The sequence below is a fragment of the Magallana gigas genome, chromosome 3 (assembly GCF_963853765.1).
Source record: "Magallana gigas chromosome 3, xbMagGiga1.1, whole genome shotgun sequence".
Classification (NCBI taxonomy): domain Eukaryota; kingdom Metazoa; phylum Mollusca; class Bivalvia; order Ostreida; family Ostreidae; genus Magallana; species Magallana gigas.
In genome coordinates, this window is record NC_088855.1 from 3,466,564 (window position 1) to 3,484,088 (window position 17,525).

A 17,525-nucleotide genomic window follows, 5' to 3' on the forward strand; every position below is an offset into this window, starting at 1 on the left:
TTAAACAAGTTCTGATCTTTAGGTCCTTCAAACCCCTATAAGGACTCAAAAAGTGGCCCCTCGGACCATAATTTTAAAATTGTACTCTTTATTTTAAACAATAAACTGAAAAAAAATTTAAAATCAGATGAAAGGTAAAAAAGTTACAGCTAAAAGGTTGTTTTGCACGTTGGCCCCTGCAGATCCCTAATTTTTTCGAGTTGTCTACCCGAAACTTTTTCAGGTCTGCGGATTGTGTGTGTTATTATAAAGATGAAATATTGTAGCAATTACTTGAAAACCTTTTGAGAAAACGAACCACGCGTGATTTTTGTTTAACATTGAAACTCCCATAGGCAATTTTCATTGACCTATAAAACCGGAAGTAGTCGACATATTTTATTGAAACTTAGAATATATGTTAATTACATCTATGTTAAAAATATTTAGGCGTTAAATAATTTTTTAAAGCTCATTTAAATTTTTTTGCTTTCTCATCCCCCCTTTTCTAAAGTTTAGGACTTTATATCTCAAAAACGGTAAGATATAGAAAGTTGTGCACGCTGACAATTTTGTACAGAGAGACAAGATGCATCTAATTCTAAAAGTTGAACATTCTAATATAAAAACTAAACAAAGTATTGCGTTTTAAGCAATTTTTACATTTTTCCTTGTTAAAACCGGAAGTAACGGAACCGGAAGTTAAAAACCTTACATTCTATAGACTGATAGATTTGCGGTAAGACCGTCACAAAACTGTATCAATATATCTTCCAGTTTTCAAAAAATCGCTGACAGAAATCTGTCGAGAAAAATAATAATAATAATAATAATAATAAAACTAGAACTTTTTTTTGTCTTCAACAAAAAGTAAGGGCTTTTCGACAGCCCCATTATCACCTTTTAATTAAATGTTCAAAAAAAATATTCTCTAGTTTATTTCCAAGTGTTCTAAACGCCTTGGTATCCCAAGTTGCTTAGATAGCAACTTATGAGTAGTGCAATGTGAAAAGAAAGATAACTCCAGAACTTAACAGGTAGCTATATTTCTAATTTCCAGAAAAATATTTTCAAAAAATCATATTGAAGTAAGTATTCATTCCCCGGACACCAAATTTGGTATGCTTACAGTATTAATGCTCCTTATTCTTACAACAAAGCGAGACAACTCTTTCTAAAAAAAAAAATTGCAATTTCAACAAGTTCTGATCTTTAGGTCCTTCAAACCCCTTTAAGGACTTAAAAAGTGGCCCCTCGGACCATAAATTGTAAATTGTACTCTTTATTCTAAACAATAAACTGAAAAGATTTTTAAAATCGGATGAAAGGTAAAAAAGTTACAGCTAAAAGGCTGTTTTGCACGTTGGCCCCTGCAGATCCCTAATTTTTTCGAGTTGTCTACCCAAAACTTTTTCAGGTCTGCAGATTGTGTGTGTCATTATAAAGATGAAATATTGTAGCAATTACTTGAAAACCTTTTGAGAAAACGAACCACGCGTGATTTTTGTTTAAGATTGAAACTCCCGTAGGTGATTTTCATTGACCTATAAAACCGGAAGTAGTCAATATATTTTATTGAAACTTAGAATATATGTTAATTACATCTATGTTAAAAATATTTAGGCGTTAAAGATTTTTTTAAAGCTCATTTAAATTTTTTTGCTTTCTCATCCCCCCTTTTCTAAAGTTTAGGACTTTATATCTCAAAAACGGTAAGATATAGAAAGTTGTCTACGCTGACAACTTTGTACAGAAAGACAAGATGCATCTAATTCTAAAAGTTGAACATTCTAATATAAAAATTAAACAAAGTATCGCGTTTTAATCAATTTTTACATTTTTCCTTGTAAAAACCGGAAGTACCGGAACCGGAAGTTAAAAACCTTACATTCCATAGATTGATAGATTTGCGGTAAGACCGTCACAAAACTGTATCAATATATCCTCCAGTTTTCAAAAAATCGCTGACAGAAATCTGTCGAGAAAAATAATAATAATAATAATAATAATAAAAAAAGACAAAAACAATAGGTCTTTTCGACCGAAAGTCGAAAAGCCCTAAAAAGACAAAAACAATAGGTCTTTTCGACCGAAAGTCGAAAAGCCCTAATAAAAAAAGACAAAAACAATAGGTCTTTTCGACCGAAAGTCGAAAAGCCCTAATAAAACATCAGAATAACAATAGGTCTTTTCGACCGAAAGTCGAAAAGCCCTAATAATAATAATAATAATAAAACATCAGAATAACAATAGGTCTTTTCGACCGAAAGTCGAAAAGCCCTAACTAGACCTATTTTTGTCTCCAACAAAAAGGAAGGGCTTTTCGACAGCCCTTAAAACCCCTTAATTAAATTTATCGTATTTTCTCTCATTGAATCTGTATATAAAAAATTAGGAAGATATCATGAGCATATACCCACACGTTAACATTTCAGAAATTAAATGCCCAAAGAAAGACAACTTCAGAATTTTTTATCCAACTATATCGTATGTTTCCTGAAATAAAAGTTCTAAAAATTCATATATAACAAAGTACTCATTTAAGATTCAAGAGATTTAGTATGCCAAAAGCTCTAATGCTAATCATTCATTGAGCAAAGCGAGATAACTCTTGAATTTTAATTTTTTGAAATGGGATAAAGTTGTCATTTTCAGGCCCTTAAAACCCCTATAAGGAGTCAAAATGTGGCCCATTGGACCATGATTTTTAAATTGTACTCTTTATTCTAAACTAATAACTGAAAAGAGTTTGAAAATTGGATAAGTAATAAAAAAGTTATAGCTAAAGGGCTGTTTTTAATACTGACCCCTTCAGGTCCCTTATTTTTCGGAATTTTTTTCCTCAGACATTTTCCAGTCTGCGCATTTAGTCCCTCATTACAAGTACAAAATATAAAAATATTTGCTTAAAAACTGTTTGAGAAAACGTTACATGCATGAATTCAATTTAACATAGAAACTCCCATAGACAATTTTTATCGACCCATAAAACCGGAAGTACTCGATACCATCCAATGAAACTTTGAATATATCTTAATTACGTTTATTTAAACAATATCTATCCTAATCATTCATTGAGCAAAGCGAGATAACTCTTGAAATTGATTTGTGATAAAGTTATCAGTTTCAGACCCTTAAAACCCCTATAAGGAGTCAAAAAGTGGCCCCTCGGACCATATTTTTTAAATTGTACTCTTTATAATGAACTATAAACCGAAAAGATTTTGAAAATCGGATAAACAATAAAAAAATTACAGCTGAAGAGCCGTTTTTAATATTGACCCCTTGAGCTCCCTTATTTTTCGGATTTTTTTCCCCAAGACCTTTTCCGGTCTGTGCATTAGGTCCCTTATTGCAAATACAAAATATAAAAATATTTGCTTGAAAACTGTTTGAGAAAACGTTACATGCGTGAATTCAATTTAACATAGAAACTCCCATAGACAATTTTCATCGGCTCATAAAACCGGAAGTACTCATTACTATTCAATGAAACTTGGAATATATCTTAATAACATTTATTGAAACAATATATATCCGTCTTAGAACATTCCTAAGCTTTTCTGAGTTTTTTATTTTTTCATCCCCCCTTTTCTCAAGTTTGAGGCCTAAAATCTCAAAATTGATAAGAGATAGAAACTCGCCGCCGGTTTACTTTTTAAACAACTCGACATGGTTGATCTAACTGTAAAATTACAACGAATTTCCTTTAAGAATAAAAACAATATATTGATTCATTTAATTTCTACTATTTTGCTTGTGTAAACCGGAAGTACCGGAACCGGAAGTCCAAAACCTTACATACTGGTGACATTTAAAAATGCTATAAGACTATTGTTTAGTTATTTCTGAAATCCTTTCCGTTTTAAAAAAATCGCTGACGGAAATTCTGTCGAGAAAAAGAATAATAACTAGAACTTTTTTTGTCTTCAACAAAAAGTAAGGGCTTTTCGACAGCCCCAGTTTCCCTTTTTAATTTAAAGTGTGGGAAAAAAAAATATCTCGAATCTATTTCCAAATTTTCTAAACGCCTCGGTATAACCAGTTGCTTAGATAGAAGTTTATGAGTACTGCAGTGTGAAAAGAAAGATAACTCCAGAATTTTAAAAGTAGCTACACTTCTAATTTTCAGAAGAATATTTTCAAAAAAAATCATTCCAAAGTAAGTATTCATTCCTGGGACGCAAAACTTGGTATGCCAAGAGTGTTTATGCTCTACATTCTTGGAGCAAAGCGAGATAACTCTTCCAAAAAATAATTTTGAAATTTAAACAAGATGTGATCTTTGGGCCTACAAAAACCCTTTAAGGAGTCAAAAAGTGGCCCCTCGGACCATGTTTTTTAAATTGTACTCTCTACTCTCAACTATAAGCCGAAAAGATTTTAAATATCGGATGAAAAATAAAAAAGTTACAGTTGAAAGGCTGTTTTGCACGATGGCCCATGTAGACCCCTTATTTTTAAGAATTGTGTACCCAAAACTTTTTCCGGTCTGCGAAGTGTGTGTCTCAATATACAGATAAAATATTGTAATATTTAAATGGAAACTTTTTGAGAAAACGAATGACGCGTGATTTTAGTTTAACATTGAAACTCCCATAGACGATTTCACCGACCTATAAAACCGGAAGTAGTCAACATATTTTTACAAAACTCGGAATGTATGTTAATAACTTCAATCTTAATAATATTCAGGCGTCATTTAACCTTTTAAATGTCATTTGAATTTTTTTGTTTTTTCATCCCCCCTTTTCTGAAGTTTAGGGCTTTATATCTCAAAAACGGTAAGACATAGAAAGTTGCCTACGCTTACAATTTTGTACAACTAGTTATGATAAATGTAATTCTAAAGTTTGAACATTCTGGATTGAAAAATAATCAAAATATTGAGTTTCAATCAATTATTGCTATTTTCCTTGTAAAAACCGGAAGTACCGGAACCGGAAATCTGAAACCTTACATTTCATAGAGTGGAAAATTTGCTATAAGACCGTTGAAAAATTGTATCGATATATTTTCCAGTTTTCAAAAAATCGCTGACAGAAATCTGTCGAGAAAAATAATAATAATAATAATAACTAGAACTTTTTTTGTCTTCAACAAAAAGTAAGGGCTTTTCGACAGCCCCATTATCCCTTTTTAATTAAATGTTAAAAAAAAAATTAGTTTTTTCCAAGTGTTCTAAACGCCTTGGTATCCCAAGTTTGCTTAGATAGCAACTTATGAGTAGTGCAATGTGAAAAGAAAGATAACTCCAGAATTTTACAGGTAGCTACACTTTAAATTTCCAGAAAAATATTTTCAAAAAATCATATTGAAGTAAGTATTCACCCCCCGGACACAAAATTTGGTATGCCTACAGTATTAATGCTCCTTATTCTTACAACAAAGCGAGACAACTCTTTCTAAAAAAAAATTTGAAATTTGAACAAGTTTTGATCTTTAGGTCCTTCAAACCCCTATAAAGACTCAAAAAGTGGCCCCTCGGACCATACTTTTAAAATTGTACTCTTTATTCTAAACAATAAACTGAAAAAAATTTTAAAATCGGATGAAAGGTAAAAAAGTTACAGCTAAAAGACTATTTTGCACGTTGGCCCCTGCAGATCCCTAATTTTTTCGAGTTGTCTACCCAAAACTTTTTCAGGTCTGCGGATTATGTGTGTCATTATAAAGATGAAATATTGTAGCAATTACTTGAAAACCTTTTGAGAAAACGAACCACGCGTGATTTTTGTTTAACATTGAAACTCCTGTAGGCGATTTTCATTGACATATAAAACCGGAAGTAGTCAATATATTTTAATGAAACTTAGAATATATCTTAATTACATCTATGTTAAAAATATTGAGGCGTAAAATAATTTTTTAAAGCTAATTTAAATTTTTTTGCTTTCTCATCCCCCCTTTTCTAAAGTTTATGACTTTATATCTCAAAAACGGTAAGATATAGAAAGTTGTCTACACTGACAATTTTGTACAGAAAGACAAGATGCATCTAATTCTAAAAGTTGAATATTCTAATATAAAAACTAAACAAAATATTGCGTTTTAATCAATTTTTACATTTTTCCTTGTAAAAACCGCAAGTACCGGAACCGGAAGTTAAAAACCTTACATTTTATAGATTGATAGATTTGCTGTAAGACCGTCTAAAAACTGTATCAATATATCTTCCAGTTTTCAAAAAATCGCTGACAGAAATCTGTCGAGAAAAATAATAATAATAATAATAATAACTAGAACTTTTTTTGTCTTCAACAAAAAGTAAGGGCTTTTCGACAGCCCCAGTTTCCCTTTTTTATTTAAAGTGTCAAAAAAAAATATCTCTAGTCTATTTCCAAATTTTCTAAACGCCTCGGTATAACCAGTTGCTTAAATGGGAATTTATGAGTACTGCAGTGTGAAAAGAAAGATAACTCCAGAATTTAACAAGTAGCTACACCTGTAATTTTCAGAAGAATATTTTCAAAAAATCATTCCAAAGTAAGTATTCATTCCTTGGACGCAAAACTTGGTATGCTAAGAGTATTTTTGCTCTTCATCCTTAGAGCAAAGCGAAATAACTCTTCCAAGAAATAATTTTGAAATTTAAACAAGTTCTGATCTTTAGGCCCTTCAAACCCCCATAAGGAGTCAAAAAGTGGCCCCACGGACCATAATTTTTAGATTGTACTCTTTATTCTGAACTATTAACCTAAAGGAGTTTGAAAATCGGATGAATAATAAAAGAGATACAGCTAAAGGGCTGTTTTTAATACTGACCCCTACAGATCCCTTATTTTTCAAAAGTTCTTTTCCAGGACCTTTTCCGGTCTGCACATTAGGTCCCTTATTTTAAATACAAAATATAAAAATATTTGCTTGAAAACTGTTTGCGAAAACGTTACACGCGTGAATTCAATTTAACATAGAAACTCCCATAGACAATTTTCATCGGCTCATAAAACCGGAAGTACTCAATACTTTTCAATGAAACTTTGAATATATCTTAATTACTTTTATCTTAATAATATCCAGGCATCAAAAAAATTTTGAAAGGTCATTTGAATTTTTTTGTTTTTTCATCCCCCCTTTTCTAAAGTTTAGGACTTAATATCTCAAAAACGGTAAGAGATAGAAAGTTGTCTACACTTACTATTTTGTACAACTATTTATGATAAAGGTAATTCTAAAATTTGATTGCTCTACATTAAAAAATAAACAAGGAACGGAGTTTCAAACATTTTTTGCAATTTTCCTTGTAAAAAGCGGAAGTACCGGAACCGGAAATCGAAAACCTTACATTTCATGAATTGATATATTTGCTTTAAGACCAATGTATACTTCTATTAGTAATCCTTCCAGTTTTCAAAAAATCGCTGACAGAAATCTGTCGAGAAAAATAATAATAATAAACTAGAACTTTTTTTGTCTTCAACAAAAAGTAAGGGCTTTTCGACAGCCCCAGTTTCCCTTTTTTATTTAAAGTGTCCAAAAAATATCTCTATTCTATTTCCAAATTTTCTAAACGCCTCGGTATAACCAGTTGCTTAGAGAGGAATTGATGAGTACTGCAGTGTGAAAAGAAAGATAACTCCAGAATTTAAGAAGAAGCTACACCTGTAATATTCAGAAGAATATTTTCAAAAAATCATTCCAAAGTAAGTATTCATTCATTGCACGAAAAACTTGGTATGCTAAGAGTATTTGTTCCCTACATTCTTAGAGCAAAGCGAGATAACTCTTCCAAGAAAATTTTTTGAAATTTAAACAAGTTGTGATCTTTAGGCCCTTCAAACCCCTATAAGGAGTCAAAAAGTAGCCCCTCGGACCATAATTTTTAAATTGTACTCTTTATTCTGAACTATTAACCGAAATGATTTTGAAAATCGGATGAATAATAAAAAAGATACAGCTAAAGGGCTGTTTTTAATACTGATCCCTACAGATCCCTTATTTTTCAGAAGTTCTTTTCCAGGACCTTTTCCGGTCTGCGCATTAGGTCCCTTATTGCAAATACAAAATATAAAAATATTTGCTTGATACCTGTTTGAGAAAACGTTACACGCGTGATTTCAATTTAACATAGAAACTCCCATAGACAATTTTCATCGGCTCATAAAACCGGAAGTACTCAATACTTTTCAATGAAACTTTGACTATATATTAATTACTTCCATCCTATTTATATTCAGGCGTCAAATAATGTTTTAATGGTCATTTGAATTTTTTTTGTTTTTTTCATCCCCCCCTTTTCTAAAGTTTAGGATTTAATACCTCAAAAACGGTAGGACATAGAAAGTTGTCTACGCTTACAATTTTGTACAACTATTTATGATAAAGGTAATTCTTAAATTTGAGTGCTCTACATTAAAGAATAAACAAAGAATTGAGTTTCAAACATTTTTTGCAATTTTCCTTGTAAAAACCGTAAGTACCGGAACCGGAAATCGAAAACCTTACATTTCATATATTGTTATATTTGCTTTAAGACCAATGTGTACTTGTATCAGTATTTCTTCCAGTTTTCAAAAAATCGCTGACAGAAATTTGTCTTAAAATAATAATAATAAAAAAAGACAAAAACAATAGGTCTTTTCGACCGAAAGTCGAAAAGCCCTAAAAAAGACGAAAACAATAGGTCTTTTCGACCGAAAGTCGAAAAGCCCTAATAATAATAAAAGACAAAAACAATAGGTCTTTTCGACCGAAAGTCGAAAAGCCCTAATAACTAGAACTTTTTTTTGTCTTCAACAAAAAGTAAGGGCTTTTCGACAGCCCCAGTTTCCCTTTTTAATTTAAAGTGTCGAAAAAAAAAATATCTCTAATCTATTTCCAAATTTTCTAAACGCCTCGGTATAACCAGTTGCTTAGATAGGAGTTTATGAGTACTGCAGTGTGAAAAGAAAGATAACTCCAGAATTTAAAAAGTAGCTACACTTCTAATTTTCAGAAGAATATTTTCAAAAAAATCATTCCAAAGTAAGTATTCATTCCTGGGACGCAAAACTTGGTATGCCAAGAGTATTTATGCTCTACATTCTTGGAGCAAAGCGAGATAACTCTTCCAAAAAATAATTTTGAAATTTAAACAAGATGTGATCTTTGGGCCTTCAGAACCCCTTTAAGGAGTCAAAAAGTAGTCCCTAGGACCATATTTTTTTAATTGTACTCTCTACTCTCAACTATAAGCCGAAAAGATTTTAAAAATCGGATAAAAAATAAAAAAGTTACAGTTGAAAGGCTGTTTTGCACGATGGCCCCTGTAGACCCCTTATTTTAAAGAATTGTGTACCCAAAACTTTTTCCGGTCTGCGGAGTGTTTGTCTCAATATACAGATAAAATATTGTAATATTTAAATGGAAACTTTTTGAGAAAACGAATGATGCGTGATTTTTGTTTAACATTGAAACTCCCATAGACGATTTCACCGACCTATAAAACCGGAAGTAGTCAACATATTTTTACAAAACTCGGAATGTATGTTAATAACTTCCATCTTAATAATATTCAGGCGTCTTTTAACCTTTTAAATGTCATTTGAATTTTTTTGTTTTTTCATCCCCCCTTTTTTGATGTTTAGGGCTTTATATCTCAAAAACGGTAAGATATAGAAAGTTGCCAACAATTTTGTACAACTAGTTATGATAAATGTAATTCTAAAGTTTGAACGTTCTGGATTGAAAAATAATCAAAATATTGAGTTTCAATCAATTATTGCTATTTTCCTTGTAAAAAACCGGAAGTACCGGAACCGGAAATCTGAAACCTTACATTTCATAGAGTGGAGAATTTGCTATAAGACCGTTGAAAAATTGTATCGATATATCTTCCAGTTTTCAAAAAATCGCTGACAGAAATCTGTCGAGAAAAATAATAATAATAATAATAATAATAAAAAAACACAAAAACAATAGGTCTTTTCGACCGAAAGTCGAAAAGCCCTAATAATAATAATAATAACTAGAACTTTTTTTGTCTTCAACAAAAAGTAAGGGCTTTTCGACAGCCCCATTAGCCCTTTTTAATTAAATGTTAAAAAAAAAATTATTCTCTTATTTATTTCCAAGTGTTCTAAACGCCTTGGTATCTCCAGTTGCTTAGATAGGAACTTATGAGTAGTGCAATGTGAAAAGAAAGATAACTCCAGAACTTTACAGGTAGCTACACTTCTAATTTCCAGAGGAATATTTTCAAAAAATCATATTGAAGAAAGTATTCATTCCTGGGACACAAAACTTGGTATGCCTATAGTACTTATGCTCTATATTATTACAGCAAAGCGAGATAACTCTTTCTAAAAAACATTTTGAAATTTCAACAAGTGATGATCTTTGAGCCTTCCAAACCCCTCTAAGGAGTCAAAAAGTGGCCCCTCGGACCATAATTTTAAGATTGTACTCTTTATTCCTAACCATAAACTGAAAAGATTTTTAAAATTGGAAGAGGAATAAAAAAGTTACAGCTTAAGTGCTGTTTTGTACGTTGGCCCCTGCAGATCCCTAATTTTCTCAAATTGTCTACCCAAAAACTTTTCCGGTCTGCGCATTGTGTGTACCATTATACATCTGAAATATCGTAATGGTCACTTGAAAACTTTTTGAGAAAACGAACGACGCGTGATTTTTGTTTAACATTGAAACTCCCATAGGTGATTTTCATCGACCTATAAAACCGGAAGTAGTCTATATATGTCAATGAAACTCGGAATGTACGTTTATTACTTCTATCTTAACAAGAGTAAGGTATAATTTAAATTTTTAAAGGTCATTTGAATTTTTTTGTTTTTCATCCCCCCCTTCTCTAGAGTTTAGGATTTAATATCTCAAAAACGGTAAGATATAGAAAGTTGTCTACGCTTACAATTTTGTACAACAGGACAAGATGTATCTAATTCCAAAAGCTGAACGTTCTAATTCAAAAAGTAAACAAAATATTGCGTTTCGTTCAATTTTTACAATTTTCCTTATATAAACTGGAAGTACCGTAACCGGAAGTTCAAAACCTTACTTTTCATAGATTAATATATTTGCTGTAAGACCGTTGCATAATTGTATCTATATACCTTCCAGTTTTATAGAAATCGTTGACAAAAAACTGTCGAGAAAATAATAATAATAAAACTAGAACTTTTTTTGTCTTCAACAAAAAGTAAGGGCTTTTCGACAGCCCCAGTTTCCCTTTTTAATTTAAAGTGTCGAAAAAAAAAATATCTCTAATCTATTTCCAAATTTTCTAAACGCCTCGGTATAACCAGTTGCTTAGATAGGAGTTTATGACTACTGCAGTGTGAAAAGAAAGATAACTCCAGAATTTAAAAAGTAGCTACACTTCTAATTTTCAGAAGAATATTTTCAAAAAAATCATTCCAAAGTAAGTATTCATTCCTGGGACGCAAAACTTGGTATGCCAAGAGTATTTATGCTGTACATTCTTGGAGCAAAGCGAGATAACTCTTCCAAAAAATAATTTTGAAATTTAAACAAGATGTGATCTTTGGGCCTACAAAACCCCTTTAAGGAGTCAAAAAGTGGCCCCTCGGACCATATTTTTTAAATTGTACTCTCTACTCTCAACTATAAGCCGAAAAGATTTTAAATATCGGATGAAAAATAAAAAAGTTACAGTTGAAAGGCTGTTTTGCACGATTGCCCCTGTAGACCCCTTATTTTTAAGAATTGTGTACCCAAAACTTTTTCCGGTCTGCGGAGTGTGTGTCTCAATATACAGATAAAATATTGTAATATTTAAATGGAAACTTTTTGAGAAAACGAATGACGCGTGATTTTTGTTTAACATTGAAACTCCCATAGACGATTTCACCGACCTATAAAACCGGAAGTAGTCAACATATTTTTACAAAATTCGGAATGTATGTTAATAACTTCAATCTTAATAATATTCAGGCGTCATTTAACCTTTTAAATGTCATTTGAATTTTTTTGTTTTTTCATCCCCCCTTTTCTAAAGTTTAGGGCTTTATATCTCAAAAACGGTAAGATATAGAAAGTTGCCTACGCTTACAATTTTGTACAACTAGTTATGATAAATGTAATTCTAAAGTTTGAACGTTCTGGATTGAAAAATAATCAAAATATTGAGTTTCAATCAATTATTGCTATTTTCCTTGTAAAAACCGGAAGTACCGGAACCGGAAATCTGAAACCTTACATTTCATAGAGTGGAAAATTTGCTATAAGACCGTTGAAAAATTGTATCGATATATCTTCCAGTTTTCAAAAAATCGCTGACAGAAATCTGTCGAGAAAAATAATAATAATAATAATATAATAATAATAAAAAAACACAAAAACAATAGGTCTTTTCGACCGAAAGTCGAAAAGCCCTAAAAAGACAAAAACAATAGGTCTTTTCGACCGAAAGTCGAAAAGCCCTAATAAAAAAACACAAAAACAATAGGTCTTTTCGACCGAAAGTCGAAAAGCCCTAATAATAATAACTAGAACTTTTTTTGTCTTCAACAAAAAGTAAGGGCTTTTCGACAGCCCCATAATCCTTTTTTAATCAAATGTTCAAAAAAATTAATCTCTATCTTTTTCCGATTTTTTTAACGCCTTGGTTTAACCAGTTACTTAGATAGGAACTTATGAGTAGTGCAATGTCAAAAGAAAGATAACTCCAGAACTTTACAGGTAGCTACACTTCTAATTTCCAGAAGAATATTTACCAAAAATCATATTGAAATAAGTATTCATTCCTCAGACACAAAATTTGGTATGCCTACAGTATTTACGCTCTGTTTTCTAAGAGCAAAGCGGGATAACTCTTTTTGATTTTTTTTTTTTTTGAAATTTAAACAAGTTGTGATCTTTAGGCCTTTCAAACCCCTATAAGGAGTCAAAAAGTGGCCCCTCGGACCATAATTTTAAGATTTTACTCTTTATTCTGAACAATAAACTGAAAAGATTTTGGAAATTGAATGAAAGGTAAAAAAGTTACAGCTCAAAGGCTGTTTTGCACGTTGGCCCCTGCAGATCCTTTATTCTTCCGATTTATCTACCCAAAACCTTTTCCGGTCTGCGGATTGTGTGTGTCATTATACAGATGAAATATTGTAGCAATTACTTGAAAACCTTTTGAGAAAACGAACCACGCGTGATTTTTGTTTAACATTGTAACTCCCATAGGCGATTTCATTGACCTATAAAACCGGAAGTAGTCATAATATTTTAATGAAACTTAGAATATATGTTAATTACATCTATGTTAGTAAAATTTAGGCGTTAAATAATTTTTTAAAGGTCATTTGAATTTTTTTGTTTTTTCATCCCCCCTTTTTCAAAGTTTAGGACTCTATATCTCAAAAACGGTAAGATATAGAAAGTTGTGTACGCTTACAATTTTGTACAGCAAGACAAGATGCATCTAATTCTAAAAGTTGAACAATCTAATATAAACACTAAACAAAGCATCGCGTTTTAATCAATTTTTACATTTTTCCTTGTAAAAACCGGAAGTACCGGAACCGGAAATCAAAAACCTTTCACTCCATGGAATAAGAAATTTGCTGTAAGACCATTTCAAAATTGTATCAATATTGCTTTCAGTTTTCAAAAAATCGTTGACAAAAATCTGTCGAGAAAAATAATAATAATAACTAGAACTTTTTTTTGTCTTCAACAAAAAGTAAGGGCTTTTCGACAGCCCCATTATCCCCTTTTAATTAAATGTTTAAAAAAAATATTCTCTAGTTTATTTCCAAGTGTTTTAAACGCCTTGGTATCCCAAGTTGCTTAGATAGCAACTTATGAGTAGTGCAGTGTGAAAAGAAAGATAACTCCAGAACTTTACAGGTAGCTATATTTCTAATTTCCAGAAAAGTATTTTCAAAAAATCATATTGAAGTAAGTATTCATTCCCCGGACACTAAATTTGGTATGTCTACAGTATTAATGCTCCTTATTCTTTCAACAAAGCGAGACAACTCTTCCTAAAAAAAATTTGAAATTTGAACAAGTTCTGATCTTTAGGTCCTTCAAACCCCTATAAGGAGTCAAAAAGTGGCCCCTCGGACCATAATTTTTAAATTGTACTATTTATTCTAAACAATAAACTGAAAAAAAATTTAAAATCGGATGAAAGGTAAAAAAGTTACAGCTAAAAAGCTGTTTTGCACGTTGGCCCCTGCAGATCCCTAATTTTTTCGAGTTGTCTACCCAAAACTTTTTCAGGTCTGCGGATTGTGTGTGTCATTATAAAAATGAAATATTGTAGCAATTACTTGAAAACCTTTTGAGAAAACGAACCACGCGTGATTTTTGTTTAACATTGAAACTCCCGTAGGCGATTTTCATTGACCTATAAAACCGGAAGTAGTCAATACATTTTATTGAAACTTAGAATATATGTTAATTACATCTATGTTGAAAATATTTAGGCGTGAAATAATTTTTTAAAGCTCATTTTAATTTTTTTGCTTTCTCATCCCCCCTTTTCTAAAGTTTAGGACTTTATATCTCAAAAACGGTAAGATATAGAAAGATGTCTACGCTGACAATTTCGTACAGAAGGACAAGATGCATCTAATTCTAAAAATTGAACATTTTAATATAAAAACTAAACAAAGTATTGCGTTTTAATCAATTTTTACATTTTTCCTTGTAAAAACCGGAAATACCGGAACCGGAAGTTAAAAACCTTACATTCCATAGATTGATAGATTTGCGGTAAGACCGTCTCAAAACTGTATCAATATATCTTCCAGTTTTCAAAAAATCGCTGACAGAAATCTGTCGAGAAAAATAATAATAATAACTAGAACTTTTTTTGTCTTCAACAAAAAGTAAGGGCTTTTCGACAGCCCCAGTTTCCCTTTTTAATTTAAAGTGTCGAAAAAAAAATATCTCTAATCTATTTCCAAATTTTCTAAACGCATCGGTATAACCAGTTGCTAAGATAGGAGTTTATGAGTACTGCAGTGTGAAAAGGAAGATAACTCCAGAATTTAACAAGTAGCTACACTTCTAATTTTCAGAAGAACATTTTCAAAAAATCATTTCAAAGTAAGTATTCATTCCTGGGACGCAAAACTTGGTATGCCAAGAGTATTTATGCTCTACATTCTTGGAGCAAAGCGAGATAACTCTTCCAAGAAAATTTTTTGAAATTTAAACAAGTTGTGACCTTTAGGCCCTTCAAACCCCTCTAAGGAGTCAAAAAGTTGCCCCTCGGACCATAATTTTTAAATTGTACTCTTTATTCTGAACTATAAACCGAAATTATTTTGAAAATTGGATGAATAATAAAAAAGATACAGCTAAAGGGCTGTTTTTAATACTGATCCCTACAGATCCCTTATTTTTCAGAAGTTCTATTCCAGGACCTTTTCCGGTCTGTGTATTAGGTCCCTTATTGCAAATATCAAATATAAAAATATTTGCTTGATAACTGTTTGAGAAAACGTTACACGCGTGAATTCAATTTAACATAGAAACTCCCATAGACAATTTTCATCGGCTCATAAAACCGGAAGTACTCAATACTTTTCAATGAAACTTTGACTATATATTTATTACTTCTATCCTATTTATATTCAGGCGTCAAATAATTTTTTAATGGTCATTTGAATTTTTTTTGTTTTTTCATCCCCCCTTATCTAAAATTTAGGACTACATATCTCAAAAACGGTAAGAGATAGACAGTTGTCTGCGCTTACAATTTTGTACAACTATTTATGATAAAGGTAATTCTAAAATTTGAATGCTCTACATTAAAGAATAAACAAAGAATTGAGTTTCAAACATTTTTTGCAATTTTCCTTGTAAAAACCGGAAGTACCGGAACCGGAAATCGAAAACCTTACATTTCATGAATTGATATATTTGCTTTAAGACCAATGTATACTTGTATCAATATTTATTCCAGTTTTCAAAAAATCGCTGACAGAAATTTGTCTTAAAATAATAATAATAATAAAAAAAGACAAAAACAATAGGTCTTTTCGACCGAAAGTCGAAAAGCCCTAATAATAATAACTAGAACTTTTTTTGTCTCCAACAAAAAGTAAGGGCTTTTCGACAGCCCCATTGTTCCTTTTTAATTAAATGTTCAAAAAAAAATTATTCTCTAATTTGTTTCCAAGTGTTCTAAACGCCTTGGTATCCCCAGTTGCTTAGAAACGAACTTTTGAGTAGTGCAATGTGAAAAGAAAGATAACTCCAGAACTTAACAGGTAGCTACACTTCTAATTTCCAGAGGAATATTTTCAAAAAATCATATTGAAGTAAGTATTCATTCCTGGGACACAAAACTTGGTATGCCTATAGTATTTATGCTCTATATTCTTACAGCAAAGCGAGATAACGCTTACTAAAATACATTTTGAAATTAAAACAAGTGATGATCTTTGGGTCTTCAAAACCCCTATACGGAGTCAAAAAGTGGCCCCTTGGACCATAATTTTAAGATAGAACTCTTTATTTTGAACAATAAACAGAAAAGATTTTTAATATCGGATGAAAGGTAAAAAAGTTACAGCTAAAGGGCTGTTTTGCACGTTGGCCCCTGCAGATCCCTTATTCTTTCAAGTTGTCTACCCAAAAACTTTTCCAGTCTGCGCATTGGTTGTGTCGTTACACATAAAAAATATTGTAATATTTACTTATATAGTTTTTGAGAAAACGAATCACGCGTGATTTTAGTTCAACATTGAAACTCCCATAGACAATTTTTCATAGGCTCATAAAACCGGAAGTACTCAATATTTTTTATTCAAACTTGGAATATATGTTAAATAGTTCTATCTGAACAATGCTTAGGCGTCTTATTAAATTTCTAAGATCTTTTGAATTTTTTTTTGTTTTTCATCCCCCCTTTTCTCAAGTTTGAGCCTTAATATCTTAAAAATAGTAAGAGATAGAGAAATGGCTACGCTTTTGATTTTGTTCAACTCGACAAGATGCATCTAATTCCTAAATTTGAATGCTCTAACTCAAAAAATAATAAAGATATAATGTTACATTGAGTTTTTAGTATTTTCCTTGTCAAAACCGGAAGTGCTGGAACCGGAAGTCCAAAACCTTACATACGCGTGTCATATTAAAGCGCTATAAGATTATAGCATTCTTGTTATAATCTGTTTTTCCGTTTTCAAAAAATCGCTGACGAAACTTTGTCGAGAATAAGAATAATAAAAAACAGAAGAATAACAATAGGTCTTTTCGACCGAAGTCGAAAAGCCCTAATAAAAAAAGACAAAAACAATAGGTCTTTTCGACCGAAAGTCGAAAAGCCCTAATAAAAAAAGACAAAAACAATAGGTCTTTTCGACCGAAAGTCGAAAAGCCCTAATAATAATAATAATAAAACATCAGAATAACAATAGGTCTTTTCGACCGAAAGTCGAAAAGCCCTAATAATAAAACATCAGAATAACAATAGGTCTTTTCGACCGAAAGTCGAAAAGCCCTAATAATAAAACATCAGAATAACAATAGGTCTTTTCGACCGAAAGTCGAAAAGCCCTAATAAAGGCCCAGAACATTGCGTCCAGGCAAGAGAATCTCAGTGTGTGTCACTGAGCGTGACCGGGGACGGTAGAACA